Source organism: Nelumbo nucifera, chromosome 5, assembly GCF_055504915.1.
Source record: "Nelumbo nucifera cultivar China Antique chromosome 5, China Antique-T2T, whole genome shotgun sequence".
Lineage (NCBI taxonomy): Eukaryota > Viridiplantae > Streptophyta > Magnoliopsida > Proteales > Nelumbonaceae > Nelumbo > Nelumbo nucifera.
In genome coordinates, this window is record NC_142653.1 from 45,781,933 (window position 1) to 45,799,675 (window position 17,743).

Consider the following 17,743-nt stretch of genomic DNA (forward strand, 5'->3'; position numbering starts at 1 on the left):
CAGTCATAATCATTTTCATCATCTAAGCCATGTACAAAGCATATGGGCTCTGCTACACTTCACCATAATTACTTTTGTTCCATCATTAAAGTTTGTCACGAGCACTTTTGTTCATCCTTCATTCACATTATCATCATCCATGCCTTATCTATATGGGATCAGCAGCTACTTACATTAGTCCCGTTTTATTTTAAGTCATGTCCATGTTAATTAATATATATATATATATATATATATATATAAATACTATGAAAAATTAGTGTACTATCCTTCATTATGGTATAGGGAATTGAAATCATATCGTCGATGGGTTTTGGATTTAATCTTGTTAGGTTTAGATTGATGCTGTGGGTCCTTTGATGGGTTGGTGTTTAAATATAGCAGCAATTCATAAACATCATAGAATGATGTATGAACCCTAAAAGTTATTACTTTATTACTGCATAAAGTTCAATAATTTTTTTTGGGTAGAGATGAAAGGGGGCAGCTCTCCCCCAAGCATCATTACAACAAAACAACTATTTGAGGCTAATAATTCCCTAGACCTAGACTCATGATCAACATTTGTTAGCCAATTAATCCACTGCAAAATTTGCTTCCTTGTAGACGTGCATGCATTGAACGTTAAGACCCAATCTGCTGTGCACACTTCAATATAGAAATGCTCACGGTTCAATTAATCAAATCATAAACTAATTTTTAAAACCGAATCGGAGTTATCGGTTTTTGAATCTCCTTAAATAATAATGTTTGTGTCTACCCAAAATTTTGCCAAAAGACATGGGCTTCATGGGATTCATGGGATTCTCATGCCTCATCAACATTGATGGAACAAGAGCCAATGCTTTTATTATTCAGACTCGTGATGGTTCTTTCTGAGATCACAGCCATCAAGAGAATTAGCTTTAGTGATTGGTCCGTTAGCGCCATTACGAAGTGTGCTTGGAAGTAAGGTCTCAGCTTTCGGGCGGTTAATATTAACACGAAGACGAGCTTCTCAATGTTTGTATACCTTATTTCAGCGGCCTGGAGTATTTTGTTAACATAATATATAGGTAGTTGTGTCTTATTTACCTCTCTGACAAGGGCCGAGCTTACTACTTCATCGCTTGTAAAGAGGTAGAATTAGAGTTCGTCTCCCACCTTTGACCTAATCAACAGAGGGGGTGAATTGAGGTATTACTTCAGTTCGTCGAAGGGGAGCTGACATTCCTCTGTCCATTCGAAATCTTGGTTCTTTTTTATGGCCTTAAAGAAGGGGAGACACCTCCCAGTTGATTTAGACATAAACCTATTCAGGGCAGCTATTCGTCCTATTAGCCTTTGGGTTTCCTTAACCGTCTTAGGTGGTCTCATATCTAAGATCTTTTGGATTTTTTCCGGGTTGGCCTCTATGCCTCACTAACTGACGATGTAGCCCAAGAATTTTCCTGAGGTCACACCAAAAGCACACTTGTTTGGGATTAATTTTATGTTGCATTTTCGTAAAACTTTGAATATAAGATTTAAATCGGAAACCAATTCTTTTAAAAATAGTCTTTACAATCATATCATCCACATAACATTCTACTTTATTACCAATTAACTTAGAAAAAACACAATTCACTAGTCGCTGGTAGGTCGCTCCAGCATTTTTTAAACCGAATGGCATGACCTTGTAACAATACAGGCTTGTTTCAGTAGTAAATGCGGTCTTCTCCCGATCTTCAAGGTCCATCAGGATCTGATTGTATCCCAAATAGGCATCCATAAAGCTGAGCAATTCAAATCTTGAGGTCGCGTCCACCGAGCGGTCTATGCTGGGTAAGGGGAAGCTGTCTTTTGGGAAGGTGCGATTTAGGTTCATAAAGTCTATACACATTCGCCACTTGCCATTTTCTTTTTTCACTAAGACTGGGTTTGCTACCCAGCTCGAGTATTGTACCTCTTCTATGAAATTTGCAGCTAACAGCTTCCCTACTTCTTTATTTACTACGTCCTACCTTTTCGGGGCAAGGTTTCTTTTCCTTTGCTAGACTGGTCTAACTGTAGGGTCCACATTAAGTTTATGAGTTTACAGTTTAGGTTCAATTCCAAGCATTTCAATTGTTGATCAGGCAAAAACGTCTAGATTTTTTAATAAAAAACTTACCAATTTGGATCGCTAGGGATCTTTTAAGTGAGCTCTTATCTGTAACACTTTCTCTGGGTCAATTTTGGAGACATGTACTGCTACAGTGTCTCCGGCCGGGTGAGCTCTTTCCTTAATGTTTTCTGGTGGTGGGTCTAGGTCGATGTCGACTATCATCTTCCCTTTAGCTTTTAACGAGGCCACGTAGCACTTTCGAGATTCTATCTGGTCACCACGTAGCACTCCTATCCCGGTGTCTGTTGGAAACTTTAATGCTAAGTGGTATGTGGATACTACAACTCGCAATGCATGTAGAATGGTGCATCCCAAGATTGCATTATAAGGCAACAACGCTACTACTACTAAGAAATCATGTTCCAGGCGAACTGTGTAGGGTGGGGAGTCGGCTTCAATTGGTAACCTAACCTTACCAATAGGGCGAACTACTTTCCCACTGAATCCTACCAAAGGTATATTAGCAGGTTGCAAGTCGGCTTTACTCAACTCCATTTTCTTATAGGCCTCGACAAATAAGATATCAGCCGAGCTGCTTGAATCCACCAAAATCCTTTTTACTTTGAAATCATTGATTAGCAATTTTACTACCAGTGCATCATCATGAGGGTATTGGATCCCCCACATGTCATCATCTATAAAATAGATGACATCTTCCGTTCTGGGACATTTGTGGGGCTGGTCATTCTCCTATTCCAGCTCGCATACCACATTTTTCCCAACGGACGAGGTGCATGCTGCTATGATAAAGCCTCATGTGATTACGTTAATTGTTCCTAGAACCTGCTTCTCTGGGACCTGAAGGGTTCTAGCTGGTGGTTCCTGTTGCCTGTTGTTCTGTGGTGCTTCCTTATTAGTTTTTGTTCCTTGGGTTCACTCATCTTTGATGAAGCATTTCAATTAACCTCGTTTGATAAGGTCAACGATTTCAATTTTCAAGTTCCAACAGTTCTCAATGTCATGCCCGTAGTCTTTGTGGAAATGACAATACTTATTCGGATTCCTGATGCTGGGGTCTCCCCTTATCTTGGGAGGCCATTTCATGTAATCATTTGATTGGATATGCATGAGAATCTCCTTTCTGCAGGCATTCAGTGATGTAAATATCCTGCTGTATGCGGGAGGTGTTTTCGGTCGCCATCCTACTTTTTTGTTTGGCGACCTGCTTTTTCGATGTGGTGAGCTGTTGTGCCTTATCCTTGGGGATCTGCTTTTACGAGGTGATCTACTCCTTCGTCTAGTTCAATTATTGCTTGCTTCTTCATCCGTTCATTTCCTTTTTCCTATAATCTCAGTCTCCCCACCTACTACTTCTTCCGCCCTAATGTATTCGTAGGCGATGGTGAGGAACTTTTCCATGGTAGCCAGAGGGTGGAGTTCTAGCTTCCATTTCAACTTTTTGTGCTTAACGCCTTTCTTGGTCGCTATCAATTGTATAGAGGGATCCACATCGGGGATCTGCAACATTTCCATGTTGAAACGCCAAATGTATTCCCTAAGTGGTTCATTGAGCTTTTGAACTATATTGAAGAGGCATGTAGCTGATTTAGAATGCGGCGTGCTTGTGATGAACTGGTTGATGAAGAGTCGGGCGAACTAGTCCCAATTCTTTATGGATCATAGGGAATGCTATGCACATACTAGCATCATTAGCTCCGTGAAGGAGCATCAAAGCTTGAAAGTTGTTAACATGCTCCACCAGATTTGACTTCCCTCGGTAAGATTCCAGGGTAAGTGCTCGGAAGTTTTTAGGTCGTGGAGCTTTAAGGATTTCCGGTGCAACCAGGGTTTCCCTAGTTAGACCAGGTTGATCAAATAAGGAGATTATTCTCCCTATTGTCGTGGTGCCTTCTCTCAGTTGTGCTTCACCCCCTGCCTGAGCGAGCCACATCTTTCTTCTTGTACGGTGCTTTTTCTTTCTTCTAGTAAGCTCGGTGGAGCTCGCCGCGTTAGATTTAGCAGGGGCCTCTGCCTAACTCTCTGTTGGTCCTTGTTCGTCCGGTGCCGCAATGTCTTCCCCATTTGGAATGTGGATTTGGCTGCATATTCGAGATTGAGGCAAACCTTCTTGATTCTGGCGGTTGGACGAGGGGGCTGCTGATTGTCGTAAGGTTGGTTGCCCCTGGGTTCCGGTAGTTCAGACATCGTTAGGTGCCGAAGTGGACTTCGCTGCTGGGATTGCTCATGGAGTTGTTGCGGTTGCTGACAAAACTGTTGTTGGGCCTGTTGCTGGTGTGGCTGTTGGGGTTGTTGTTGTTGTTGTCCAGTGATAAATACGAACTGATTTTCCCATGATCGCATTTGTTCAGTCATGTTATTGACGCATCATACCAAGTCATCAAACTGTCGCACATCCACTGCTGTAGGAGGTGCCATTGGTTCCATGGATAGGGGAGGTATATTCACATCCTTTGCTTGCGGTAGTGGAACGTCAATTTGACCAATAGTGATGGTCGGGATTTAGCCATTGATGTTGTTGGAGGGATTTCCTGAAAGTGCCATCTAGAGAGTTTTTTCTGAATAAGACAAAAGAAATAAAAAGATGAATAAAAGGGAACACAAACTTTTTGCTGCACTTCCCACAGATGGCGCCAATTGATGAGACAAAAAATGGTCCCACCAATAGATGGAGCATAGGACTTGTTCACTCCCTCTGATCTGATGAGGTGGCTCAAATCGGATTCAGCCCATGGAGTGAGTATATCTACAATGCCGAGCTGGGGGTCCAAGCTGAGAGCTGAAAAGGAAGAAAGGTCAGAGTGCCCGGGTATATTCTACCAAGGGGGACACTCCGATGCTTAAGTTAGTGAGTGATCTTTGTGTAAGGGAATATGAGAGAGTGAAAGTTTATGTGTGCATACCTTTTGGGGTGGTCCTGAAGTCCTTTTATAGCTACCCGAGGTTCAGGTACTGTCTGGTAATGTCCCTGAGCCTTGTACGGAGCTGTTTCCTAAATCCTGGGGTGTATTGGTCAGTTATTTGCTAGATCCATGCAGCGGTTACAGGTCGCCTGCTGGTCTGGGGGTGGTGAACTCAGTGGACCGTTCTCTGTGCTACGGTTATAGCGCTTGCACGGGCGTTGTTCATGGGGCTGTTTCGGGCGAGCTAGGGGCTGACGGAGGATCAAGCTCATCCCAGCTCGGCCGCGTTGTGGGTTGAGCTTGCTCTAGCTCATCTTCGTACCTGATGTTGATTGCTGCTTGTCGAGCTGACGAACTATCTTGCTGAGTGGGACGCTATGTCACTAACAGTGTCCACGTGTCCATCATCAAGTGGATTAACCAAAATGCCTCTCATCAATACTCAATATTATGATGAGTGCACTGATTTCCTATGTTACACTGGATTAAATCCAGAAGAGGCAAAATTATGCTTAAGGATAGTGTTCCAAACATGCCTTGGTTGATAAGTCTTCTAACTCTCCATTTACTTTTCTGTCCTCTACACTCTCATAGCAGTATCATCTTTCATGCATAACAACTTAAGCATAAATTTGTTCTTCCTTTTTCTCACTGTGTTTGCTCTATTTATCCACATGGATGCTACTATAATTGTTATCCATGATGTCTCCATAATTGAGCCTTTTGATGGAAAGCAACACAAAGTCTACTCTCTATTAAACATCCATGGTGTTGCCTATGTACTTGATGATTCACCACCAAAAGACCTATATGAACCTACTAAATTCACACTGACTCAAACCTAGATCCCAATTGATAAGATTTGTTGCCATGCACTATTCAATGTTATGACCAACCAACTGTTTGACGTTTACCAACTGTACCCCACTATTGTTAAATTTTGGGATGCTCTTAAAACTAAATATATTATTGAGGATTCTGGGGGCAAAAAATGTCATTAACAATTTCCCATCCTTTGCCATGAATGAGGAGAAGTCTCATCACAAATTCATGACTACCAAATGATTATAAATGATTTGTAAAAGGAAGGAATTAAACTCCAAGAGCAATTTGTTACTAGAGCGCTCATTGAGAAGCTCCCTACAAAAGAGGAAGGAAATGACATTGCAAGAAATGGTGGTCCATATTTGAATTAAAGAAAAGAATAGGGAAAATGAATGGGCTGATGCACTTAGTGAAATAGCCTTGAAGGCAAACCTAATTGAAGATAAAGTAGGTACACCACCAAGGAAAAAAATTTAAGAAAAAACTTCAACCCCAACTTTAAGAAGAAAGATGTCTGTCACAGATGCGGAAAGCAAGGACATTGGGCACCACAATACACACTCAATAAGAAGAACTCAGGAAATGGAAATAATAACAAAAATTCAATTAATTTTACTAAATCAAATTTCATTGTTGTAGTTGTTGTTTATGAGGTTAATATGGTAATAGATTCTAAGGGATGGATCTTGGATATAGGAGAAACAAGACACATTTGCAACAATAGAAGTTGTTTCCAGTCCTACACTCCCATTGTGGAAGGTGAATAAGTGTTCTTGGGTGATTCTAGGTCTGCTCCCGTTATTGGAAAAGGAAAAGGTTCTCTTAAAACTGACTTTTGGGAAATTCAATCCCTTTTCTAGTATCTTTCATGTTCCCAACATCCATAGAAACCTGATTTCTAGCTCCCTATTCAATAAAGTAAGAATAAAATTCTCCTTTGATTCCAATAAAATTATACTCAGCAGAAATGGGGCTTTCGTTGTGAAGGGTTATTGCAATAATGGTTTCTGTGTTTTGAATGTACTTGAAATCATGAAGCTGTCTAACTCATTTACAAAGCCTATTATAGGTGATATTTTCTAGGCACATTTATGATTTGGGTCACAAAGGCTAGTAGACATCTCGGGCATAAATGGCCAAGTGGGAAATGTTAGTATGAGTGGCCAGATGCCCTCAAATAGAATATCCTTGGTGTATGGACAAATCCTATGGCCAATGGCTTAGCCTACACCAATGGGTAAAAACATTTTTTCTTTGCTAACTTAGTTGTTAACTTCCTTCTATGTTTATGTTATTGGTTTTTTTTTTTGCATGTTTTACACTTGTATCTACTGAACAAACCATTGCCATGTCAACATAACACATGCTTTGCATGGCCAGTAGTTTGTTTAGGTAGTTGAAAAATCTAGGGATTATAAACTTACCTAGAGGGACACTTGTTCCTAAACCAATGGGCTGAAATAGTCCATGTTAGACTAAATCCAAGTTTATCTTGTTCCTAACCCAACATTGAATGGAGTCAATACATAATAGGTGGTCCTCCTCTAGAGTGAAGAGATGAAAAATCCACATTGGACCTCTACCAAGCTAGGTCATTTTGGGTTTTGTAATTATATGATAAAAGAGCAGTCAAGTGTGTTGGTATTCATCAATTCACATATGGGGTGTATAGAATTTTCATATGTAGGACTAACAGTGGCATTAGAGTTAGGCTACAATCAACTTTTATATTCCTACTATACCAAACCAATTTCACTTATAAAATCTTGGTTTCCTCTTCATTTACCCTAGTGACTAATTGAGAGAAAGGAAAAACCTTTTGTTCGTTTCCTATCTTTGAATTTGGATAAAGGGGAAACCATCAACAATTCATTCTCAGAGCTAACTTGATTTTCTTTTATTGAATACCATCTCTAGTTGATCACAAGAAGTGGTCATTACCATCCTGACTAAAAGGCTCCATCTTTAACCAAGATCAAATTTGTGTTAAACAGTGTATGCCCTTAGCTCCAATAAGATTTATGTGAATAAACATTCATTAGTAAATGAATAAATTATATTATTGTTTCATGTTTTTATTGGTGTTTCTATGAATTACTCATTAAACTAGACACTTATGAAACTCGTTTTGGTTTGGAATGTTCTCAACCATTTGATAGATTTGGAGAATTTATCCTGACAAAGTTGACACTAGTATGTTACTAAAGTTGTAGAGTAACTTGTCTCAACTATTAGGGTTAGACCCCAAGAACAACCAATGGGTGTTTAGAAGAAACACTGAACCCAAACCAATTTCTAGTTATGCCCTTGACCTTAGAAATAAATAGAAAAAACTAGAAAATTGAATTTAACCCTAAACTAGATTATGATACTACACATGGTTTAGAACTGTGTTGTCTTTGATATGCCAACCAGTGAGATGCATTGAGGATCAAATATCTGAGTATGTTAGGGTAGTTTAAGAAATTACCAGTGTAGGTGATCATAGTGATAGGATCGACCCCTTTGTTTGTTAGACAAAGTGAATATTAGGGTTTACACTCTCTTTGATAGAAACCTAAACTACCGGTAGTAGATTTCAATTGTACTTGAAATCTGATTTGCAAAACATATTTATATGTTATATTATTATCTTATAAAAAAGGTTTGCAAAAGATTTTAATCCCAGGATTCATCCGAGTAGAGAGCGTGACAATGCATTTTGCACTCAAGGAAGAAGTCTTTCCCTATGGGCAATGTTTTGATGATTATGGGCCAAGAAGTTAGGTGTAAGAGACCATTATAAGGATGATTATCTGATGAACTTTATCTTGCATAAGTTCATTATCCTTGGGTATTTATAGGCTGGCTGAATCCAAGGGTCATTGATTTGTAAATGTTGGCCCCAAACTATGCCTAAGTTGATTGTATCAGGGGTTCTCAAATCCTAAGCAGTGAATTCGGCCTAACCCCTTCTAAAGGTGGGGTCAAACCCTAATGGAATTGTGTGAGACCTTTGTGGGTGCCATGTTATACAATATTTAGGCCCAAAGTGGCCATGCAACACCTTGGAATGGGAAGCATTAAAGAAAATGGGCCTAAGGCTCATTACTAATATGATTAGTTAAGCTGTCATGTGATTTGAATTGAAAATGGGCATGGAGAATGTATTCTCTTAAGAAGATAATGATTATCAATTATAGATAAAGTCATGATCCAAATTTGATATGGATCAGCTCCTAATCAAATTAGGAAAATGCTCTATAAAAGGGACTAAGAGGGGAAGGAGGAATTCACCAATTCTCTCCACTCTCTTGCTCTCTTCTCTTCTCCCTTGCCTCCCCAAAACCCTAATTCAACCCAGTTGTGATAAGGGATGATTTCCATTAGTTCTCTATTGTGTTTTTGCAAGAAAAACATCAAATGATATCAGGTTCACAAACCTACATCGGTCCAAGCAAGTTGGAAACAAGTTTTATTGAAACTATATTTCTGAATCGGCTTTACGTATACTCTACGCCATCTTCAGTTGGATTTCGATTTTGGAATTGATATTGAGCATGAACTACCACTCTAGGAGCTGCACATTATGGTCTTCGTATTAGGTATAATCATTTTTAATTTAGTTTTCAAATCTAGTCCAGTTCAATGCAAGTTTGATCCCAAAATGTCAAATTTCAAAATTATTGGAAAATTGACTCCCATGTAGAGTTAGAAAAATTTTAAAAAATTGGCCAGCCACTAAACCTGGTTTAGCCATGTTTAATATGATTTCTAACCCTTCCAACAATATGAACGTTTTCTATTGATCTCGCTAGACCATTGCTCATTGATCTCTCCATATTGGTGCTCATTTCATCCAGTTAGAATAATTTGTAGATTAAAAACATTGGAGAAAGCTCTCTTGATGAAGTGTCATAGTTGTTGATGGAAACCGCCTAAATTCCAAAAATCTATTGGGGATTATTGCTATGCAACAATAATTTACTCTCAAAAGACTTGGGTGATCTATATTATTTTCTTGTATTTAAGAGATTCACAACTCGGTTTTTTCCTCTCTCAATGCAAATATATCTTGGATTTATTGATTTGTATGTGCTATTCTAATACTCCCAATGCATGGATGGGATGGGATGTGGGGCGCACTCCATGGATAGCTGATCCCGTCCCAGTTTTCAAGCACTCCATTTCTAAATGCCTCGTTGTATAAGAAAACTATTGGTGCCTTGCAGTCTCTCTCCTTTACAAGGCTCAACTCTTCCTAGGGGTGGCATTCTTGACCCTAACCCTTTTGACCCACCAAACCCACCCATTTCAGCAGTGGGTTATATGGGTCAAGTGACCCATTAGGATCAAGGAAAAAGAGGTATGGGTGGATTGGGTAGAGGGTACTCATTGGGCCAAAAAGGATTAGGGTCACTTGGGTCAAGGAGAGGGATGAGAGAGAAGCTGATGTAAGAGTCGGACTGTCAAACAAGGAGCGGGTCAAGAGAAGCTTAGGGTTTCAAGCCACTCGCCATCGAATTTTTTTCGCAGTTCTCTCAACTCTCTATTTCTGCCATTGAAGCAAGTTTGTCCTCTCTGCCATTGAAGCAAAATTGTCTCTCAACTCTATGCTAGTTTCATAGTTCTCTCAACTCAACTGTTTTCATCGTTGTTGTTTCTCAGAGTTCTCAAGTCATGTATACATCAGAGCTTCGGATAGGTACATTAGAGTTCTGAACTCTCTCAAATAGTTGTTTCTTATTGAATGGTTTCTAGTTTCTACTTGGAATCACTACAAGAAAAAAGGATAAGGCGGCGGTTTTGACTGCCGGCGTAGGTCCTAAAAGACCGCCACTTTAGCTTTTTCTCAAAAATCCTCCCATTTTTAGGTGGCAGTTCAAACCGCCGGCTTAGATGTTTCTGATCGCCGCCTTAGGTTCTTATTTATATGGCTATGCTGGCGGTCAATAAGATTGCCGACTTAGAAATCTTTTTTAATAGTCGTTTATCATATTTTTGTTTATACCTTTTGTACTGTATTTTGTATTGCTTTATGAATCGTGCTTAATGCAAATCCCATCCATCAAAACTTAAATTTATATAAAAATGCAATTTGAAACAATATCTATTAATTAGGAGATTAATTATTATAATATCTAAAATTTGTTCAAATACAAAAATAAAAAAAAAAATCAAATTCTCAAATAATATAGTGCATCTCTGAATGCATGTTCATTTTTAAATTGAACAAGCTCTCCCTTTCACTGTCTCTACAGAAATTCTAAGTCTTTCAGCATCTCTACAGAAATTCTAAGTCTTTCAGCGTCTCTACAGAAACTCTAAGTATTTCAGCTTCTCCGGTTGAAGCTTGCATTCATCTCTGCAATTTTAGACTCCTCAGCTACCAAAACCTAATAAAACAGATTCACCATAAGTTAGGTCAGCTCATAATTCGGATATTGGTACAGGAATTTGAAGAATCCATATTTACTGCTGAGACTACAATATGGAAGATAAGAAGCATATGAATAAATGTATTTAATTAAGATAGCCTTGTATCCATCATACCATGATACTTTGTAAATGCCAGCTACCATTCTATAACACTTGCAGATTGTTCACTTTCGTTTTTTTCCAAAGAATTAATTTAACATAGGGACTGATCTACTAATCAACAATTCAGATCTGCTACAGAACATAAATTCCTCTGCCCTTCCTCAAGCACCTGATTATTTTAGACAAAACAGAACATAAACCAGCTGCTAACATCTCCCAATGTCCCCTTCTAACTGTCAAAGCTAATAAACTAAATGAATTCTTCTCTCGGACTGTTTTAAACAGAAATTAGTGATTGTCCCAGCAAATAATCCAGTGACCATACCCACTCAGATGCATCTTGAACACTTTCTGTTTTGTAAATGGACTTGACAGTGTTTCAAGCATGTTTCTATTCATATACTTCAATTTTGATTACTGGAAAAAGTGTTATGATATATTTAATTAATATACCTGTCAATCCGAGACAAGATATTTTCGGATGACATAATCACCACAGGTATCTCTTTGAAGGTCGAAGATTCCTGCATAGAAAGATTAAGGAAATGAGTAATTACAGAATTCAGTATTTTTCGAATTAATCCGTTGAAATGCTATAAGAATATATATGAATTGAATCTAATTAACCTTGATTTTCTTGAGCAACTCATATCCAGCCATCCCAGGCATAATCAGTGATTATCATATTCAACTTCAAACCCTGCAATTAATATCAGATGAAAAGAATAAATCAGTAAGAAAATAATTCCAACGTATCATTTATATTGCCAACAACTTACTAAATTCTCTTACACCCATGCCGACTGCAGAGTTTTCTTCCCCATCCAAACCCAGAAATTTCAGAGCACTCCTTCCACTATCCACAACAGTAACTAAGATTTCAACAATATTTATTTAGATAACAAAAAAAAGTTCAAAACAGAACACTACAAAAACGAAAAGAACAAGATGAGAACCAAATGCAACGAAGAATAATCTGAAAATGGCCTTTGCAAGAAGAGATCTTGAGCAGACGCTCAATTACTTTCCGATCAACAAAACTATCGTCAATCGCAAGAACATGTACTTCATCAGATTCCGCTGACGATAGCGAAGGATCGATTTCTTCATAACACTCCTTCAAATAAGGATCGAAAAGTTGGAAATTCCCCAGCTTCTCTCTGTCATTCACTTTCAAACCTCGTTATCTCTCTGTTTCAAGTCTCATCAAATCTGGAAATCTGCTTTTTTAGAAGCCAATTTTAGATCCACTAGCTATCTTTCCGGTCTGCAAATCCACCCCGAATGAATATCTTCATATTCTCTGTATCACTAGACAGTAGCACCCAAATGGTGAAATGAACTCATCCATACCGTTTCAAATTTTCATATAGAAAATATTATGGAAAGGTTTATCAACAAAAGACAAATGTTATCACTGGCTACATCACTTAGATTTAACTTGTTCTCTCTGCCAGAAAATCCTGAAACCTTCCATCATTTATTTTATCCTATTGAAATGGTATTGGAATCTCAAACTCACATATTCAAAACAGATTGCCACTCAGTTCTTTAAGACTCTTCTTACAACCCATTGGAGATCATTGCCAAATGGAGCACATGCTTCACACCACTGATACACAGAATCATTAACTTTTGAGATGTGAAGCTCAGTCATGGATCAACAAACCATCTTGTAGTATTTACCAATGGCTTCACACAAATAATCAAGGCATGGAAGAGTACATCCTAATAAAGAATTATTACATTAGCCAAAAAAAGGGCAATTACCCCTAGACATAAATCAGCAACTATACAGTGAGAAGCTGTACAGAAAACTAAGAGGTATTGCAAAAAGAAAGCAAATGGCATCCCTCATAAAACAATATTTTAACTCATAAATATTTCTTTAGGTGCAACAAAAAAATGGACAAAAAAACAATGTCAAATGCATGATAACCCAAAAAAAAAAAAGAAAGCTACTGAATTTGAACCAAGGCAAATATTATTGAAAACTGTAAAGTAGATAAATGAGTCCCAATTATATGATAGTTGCATAATGATTTAATGATACAAATTAGTCCCAAATTAGATCTCCGAATGATATTCTAGAACCAACACCTATAGCAACAAAGTAGTCAAGGCCAAAACTTGGGAAAAGATAATGTGGAATTACTTGTAAGGTTCTGGCAGCATCAAAATCACAGAAATGGAATGTCAAACTTCGAATCTTCATTCAGTACCTTAAAGCAAAAACGTAGCAACTATTTTAATATTACTAAAGACAAATTATTTAACAAAGTAGAAAGGATTGATGCACTTACAACTTTACGGATCAAGGGCTCCAAAGTAGAAAGGATTGTCTAAATGGCTTGCATCTTCGCCACTTCCAATACCACACTAATGTCATAATAAGACATCAAGAAAGAAAAAAAAAAAAAAAACAGAGTTAGAATAACTTTGTTCTCTGCATCATGAGTTAATTGAGGTGTCTTGTGGTATGCTAGGAGAGGCAAATAGCTTTGTTCTCTGCTACCCAGACTACTAAAGTTTGTATTTCTCATTCAAAATTTTACTACTCATTCTTCCTATTTTGGTAATCTCAGATTGCAGGTTGAAGATCTTGCATGCCTGTCTTTTCAGATAACTCCTGTATATATTGGGGTTGAAGATCTCTGTCCACTCCTTGCCAAAGCATCTATCAATCTGTTAGCTGATCTATAAACCCAAGTTGCATATACAATTCTGTTTCTTTTTAGCTCATTCTATATTGTCAAGGAGTTCTTTCCTCATCCTGCATCCAGCCCACCACCAATTTGGGTTCTCCCTTAATTTACAATTTTGTATAGTTTAAGTCTTTTCCTAGTCTAAACCTTTGTAGCACTACTAAAATCTCTGCCCTTGTTGAATCCCACGGCCTGCTGTTTCAGAATGAGGATCCATTCTACTCTATATATGGATAAAGCACGAATCGACCAATAGTATAATCAATCAAATGAGGAATATCTATGGAAGTGTTCTAAAAAATGAAGAACACTTTTATGGAGCAGGCAAATTTGTTACTCGATAGTTTTGTTACTCAAAAGGAAAATAACATAACACATAGATCGTTACCAAGAAAGCACATGGATTCCATAATAAGATAACATCCCAAGTCTAAAGTATATAGTTGATGAGAGAGAGAGAGAGAGAGAGAAACCTAGATGTGATTAGAATAGAAGGTACGCATGGAGGAGAAGGCACATTACCTCAGTCAACTCAGTCCCGGATTTGAAGTTGATATCTTCTACGATTAGAAATGGTGGTACCATGTGATCATTTTGCGGTCAGAGAAGTTGGATGAGAACGAAGAAATATTTTACAGAATAGATTCAAGGTTTAATGAAGTGAAAATGGAGGAAGATCATACATATCTCTCTGGAAATAAAGGCAGATAGATGGATTTGGAAAATAAGGTCGGATCTCTCTTCCGACGAGGGAAGCGACCTAAAATCGAAAAAAAAAAAATCAAAATGAGAGTTCAACTTCAATGATCGAATCGAAATGAGAATATATTTGCCTCTCTCATTTCCAGAGATCGAATGCAGAAATTGTTACCTCTATCGCAGAACCGTTCTCTTCTCTATCGAACGCTCAAAGAGGACTTTGGATAAAACAGTCGAAACCGAATGGAGAATGAAGATTTTTACCTCCCCGCGCGCGTTTGAACGGAGAATGAAGATTTTTGCCTCCCCGCGCGCTTTTATTCTATACCAGTCTATTAGACCGGCACTACAACAAAATCGATATATAGCGGCGGATTTCTTAGCGACACTAAGAAAGACGCCGCTATATATCTTTTTTTCAAGCGGCGTGTAGTGTAATCCGCTGCTGTAGGTGCGGTTAGGTATAGTGGCGGATGCATATTTGCCGCTATAGAACACTCAAACTAAAATCATCAAAAACATAAGAGCCCGGTTAAATCTTTTATCCCGCGCAAATAAAGCGCCCACCTTCCCTCGTCTTCCCCCAAAACCTCACCAGCGAAAACCCCCTCTCTTCTCTTTGCAGATTCCAGGTTTCCAAGCTTTTGCTCGTCATCTGTCGCCTCTCCTTCCTTCGGCATATGAGAAGAACCAACTGAAACTCCGGCGAGGTAAGTCACTGATTTCTCTCTCCCCCTTTCATCTTCTTATCCTCTCATGATCTCTCTCATAATCTCTCTCATAATTTTTTCTTTTCGTTCGTTCCCTATTTTACTGCAGCAGACCAGATGAAACTCTTCTCTTTGCCGATTAGACCATCGAAGTGAACTCCCTCATTGCCATTCCTCCCTTCGGCAGATGAGAAGAACTGAACCGAAGTGAACGCAGGCAAGTTATGGCACCGATTTCTCTCTCTCCCTTTCATCTTCCTTTTTCTCTCATTCTCTCTTACACTTTTTTTTTTTTCTTTTTTCGTTTGTCCCATTTTTTATGCAGTAGATCAAACCATCAAAGGAACCATTTTTGAGTATACACTCTCATCCCTCCCTGCAACATCAAGGTATGGTTTGATTAAATCCTTTGTAAAAAGAAAGACATAACCAAGAAGAAATAGGAAAATAAAAAACAAGCAAGACCTAACCAAAATTTTTGTTCCTTCTGAGTTTTCTAAGTTCAGAATGCTCTCTTATAGTGGTGCTATGCACTCCAACTTTTTTTTTTTTTATTTGAATCAGTAACTTTCATTAAAAATAACAGTTAATCATTATACACTGTCAACAACTCAGAGCATGAGGGTTTGCCCCAATAAATTTCAATAATTAGAACACAACCCAAAAAAGGTTTTCCCTGAAGGTCCCCTGCTTTGCCAAAGTATCAGTCACAGAATTGAATGACCTCTTTACCCACTTGAAAATTACTCCAAAATCCCTTGCTACACTGAGTAAACAAGAAATGGTTCTTACGCCACAAACTAGGTATAAAAGACTAGAAGGGAAAAGGAAAATTAAAAAGAATGATAGAAGGCACAATCTAACTTTTATATTTGTTTTCCTTATTTTTCAGGTTGAACCAATACAAGAATGATAGAAGGCATTGTTGAAAATGTTGAAGATACAATTTTTATTTTTTTGTGATTTATTACTATATGTAATAAGAATTTTGTACCTTTTTCTATATCATCAATGTATCAGGTTGGATAAATTGCAAATTTATCTCAATTTCTTAGGTTGGACAAATTGAACAGGTTATAGCGGCGGATGTTCAGTTTTTATCAACGGATTTATCCGCAGTTGGGGTTTCTTTAGTGGCAGATGTATCCGCCGCTATTGATCACGTATAGCGGCGGTTTTCATATACGCCGCTATAACGTAAACCTCTATAGTGGTGGTTTTCTTAATCTACAGCGGCGGATTTTGCTGCGGCTATATACCGATTTTGTTGTAGTGCGGTTTAAATTTTGTCTTTGTAAAATCTGCCGAGCATATTCTTATGGGCCGCCGCCTTAGTTTCTAAAGTCGAGGTAGGCAGCGTTTTTTGGAAGACCGCCTCCTCAGATATCACTCTAGCGGCGGTCTTTTAAGACCGCCAGCTCCAAACCACCGCCTTTGAGAGATTTTTTTGTAGTCTCCTTTAATTTAGAGGATATATCGATTTATTTTTTTCCCACTTGGTTCATGGGATTTTGCTTTTCGTTGTAATCTCTTACTTTGAATTAAAGTGCTATCTACAAAGCTTTTGGTAAAAGAAATCTTTGGATCCTATATTTTTCTTGTCTCTTGTGTATGGAATAAGGATGTATTATTATAGATCAAGAAATTCAAACTTAAATCTTATTTCAGATTTCTAACCCAGTACCAACGGCCTCAGAAGTTGCAATGTTGAGATCGGAAGTTGCATGAACTGTACAACAACCTGTCAAAAATTTATTATAAATGGAAGAGTGTGGTGTTTTTGAAAAGTCAAAACTATTCCCTGATTTGATAATATTATGTGTAGTTAAGATATGCATGAAACCCATGCATGTTTTAATTTTAAGCCTCTGTTTTGATTCCATGGTCCTGCTCTGATATATACAAAAAAGCTTATCTCCATTAGATCTTATCTGTTTTCAATACTTCAACGAAATCAAGATCTATTTACAAGAAAGACATGGATTGTTTGAATTGTCTTTTATGAACAATAATGAATAAAAATATGCAAAGTAGAAGAGCTAGGCTCCATTTTATATCAGGTTGACAACCTATGGTTTACTCCCTTTACTGTGTCATCTCATTCTTCTATATGCATTTTCATTCTCCATTCCCCATTAAGCTTCAAAGTATGATGATATAACTTACTTTGATCTGAAATGGTTTAAGCACTAATAATACATCAACAGTGGATATGATTTTTAATAGAAGAAATTGGCAAAGTAGGATTCATATAACTGACCCTATATAATTGGGATAAGGCACTGATGATGATGAACA

The 17,743-nt window shown here is 38.0% G+C and overlaps 1 long non-coding RNA gene across 6 annotated transcripts; it reads right to left on the reverse strand.

The window, feature by feature from the left end:
- Positions 1 to 10,899: 10,899 nt before the first annotated feature.
- Positions 10,900 to 15,368, reverse strand: LOC104608587 (uncharacterized). 6 transcript variants are annotated; one of them, XR_016076038.1, is made up of 7 exons: positions 14,908 to 15,368; positions 14,720 to 14,796; positions 14,559 to 14,596; positions 13,635 to 13,710; positions 11,959 to 13,553; positions 11,785 to 11,855; positions 10,900 to 11,186 (listed from the first exon to the last, which is right to left on the reverse strand). It is a non-coding gene; the product is annotated as an uncharacterized LOC104608587 (long non-coding RNA). The 6 variants fall into 6 exon arrangements; XR_016076034.1 differs by having other exon boundaries at positions 14,559 to 14,796; XR_016076036.1 differs by having other exon boundaries at positions 11,959 to 12,031; positions 12,124 to 13,553; positions 13,635 to 14,796.
- Between the last annotated feature and the right edge of the window lie 2,375 nt (positions 15,369 to 17,743).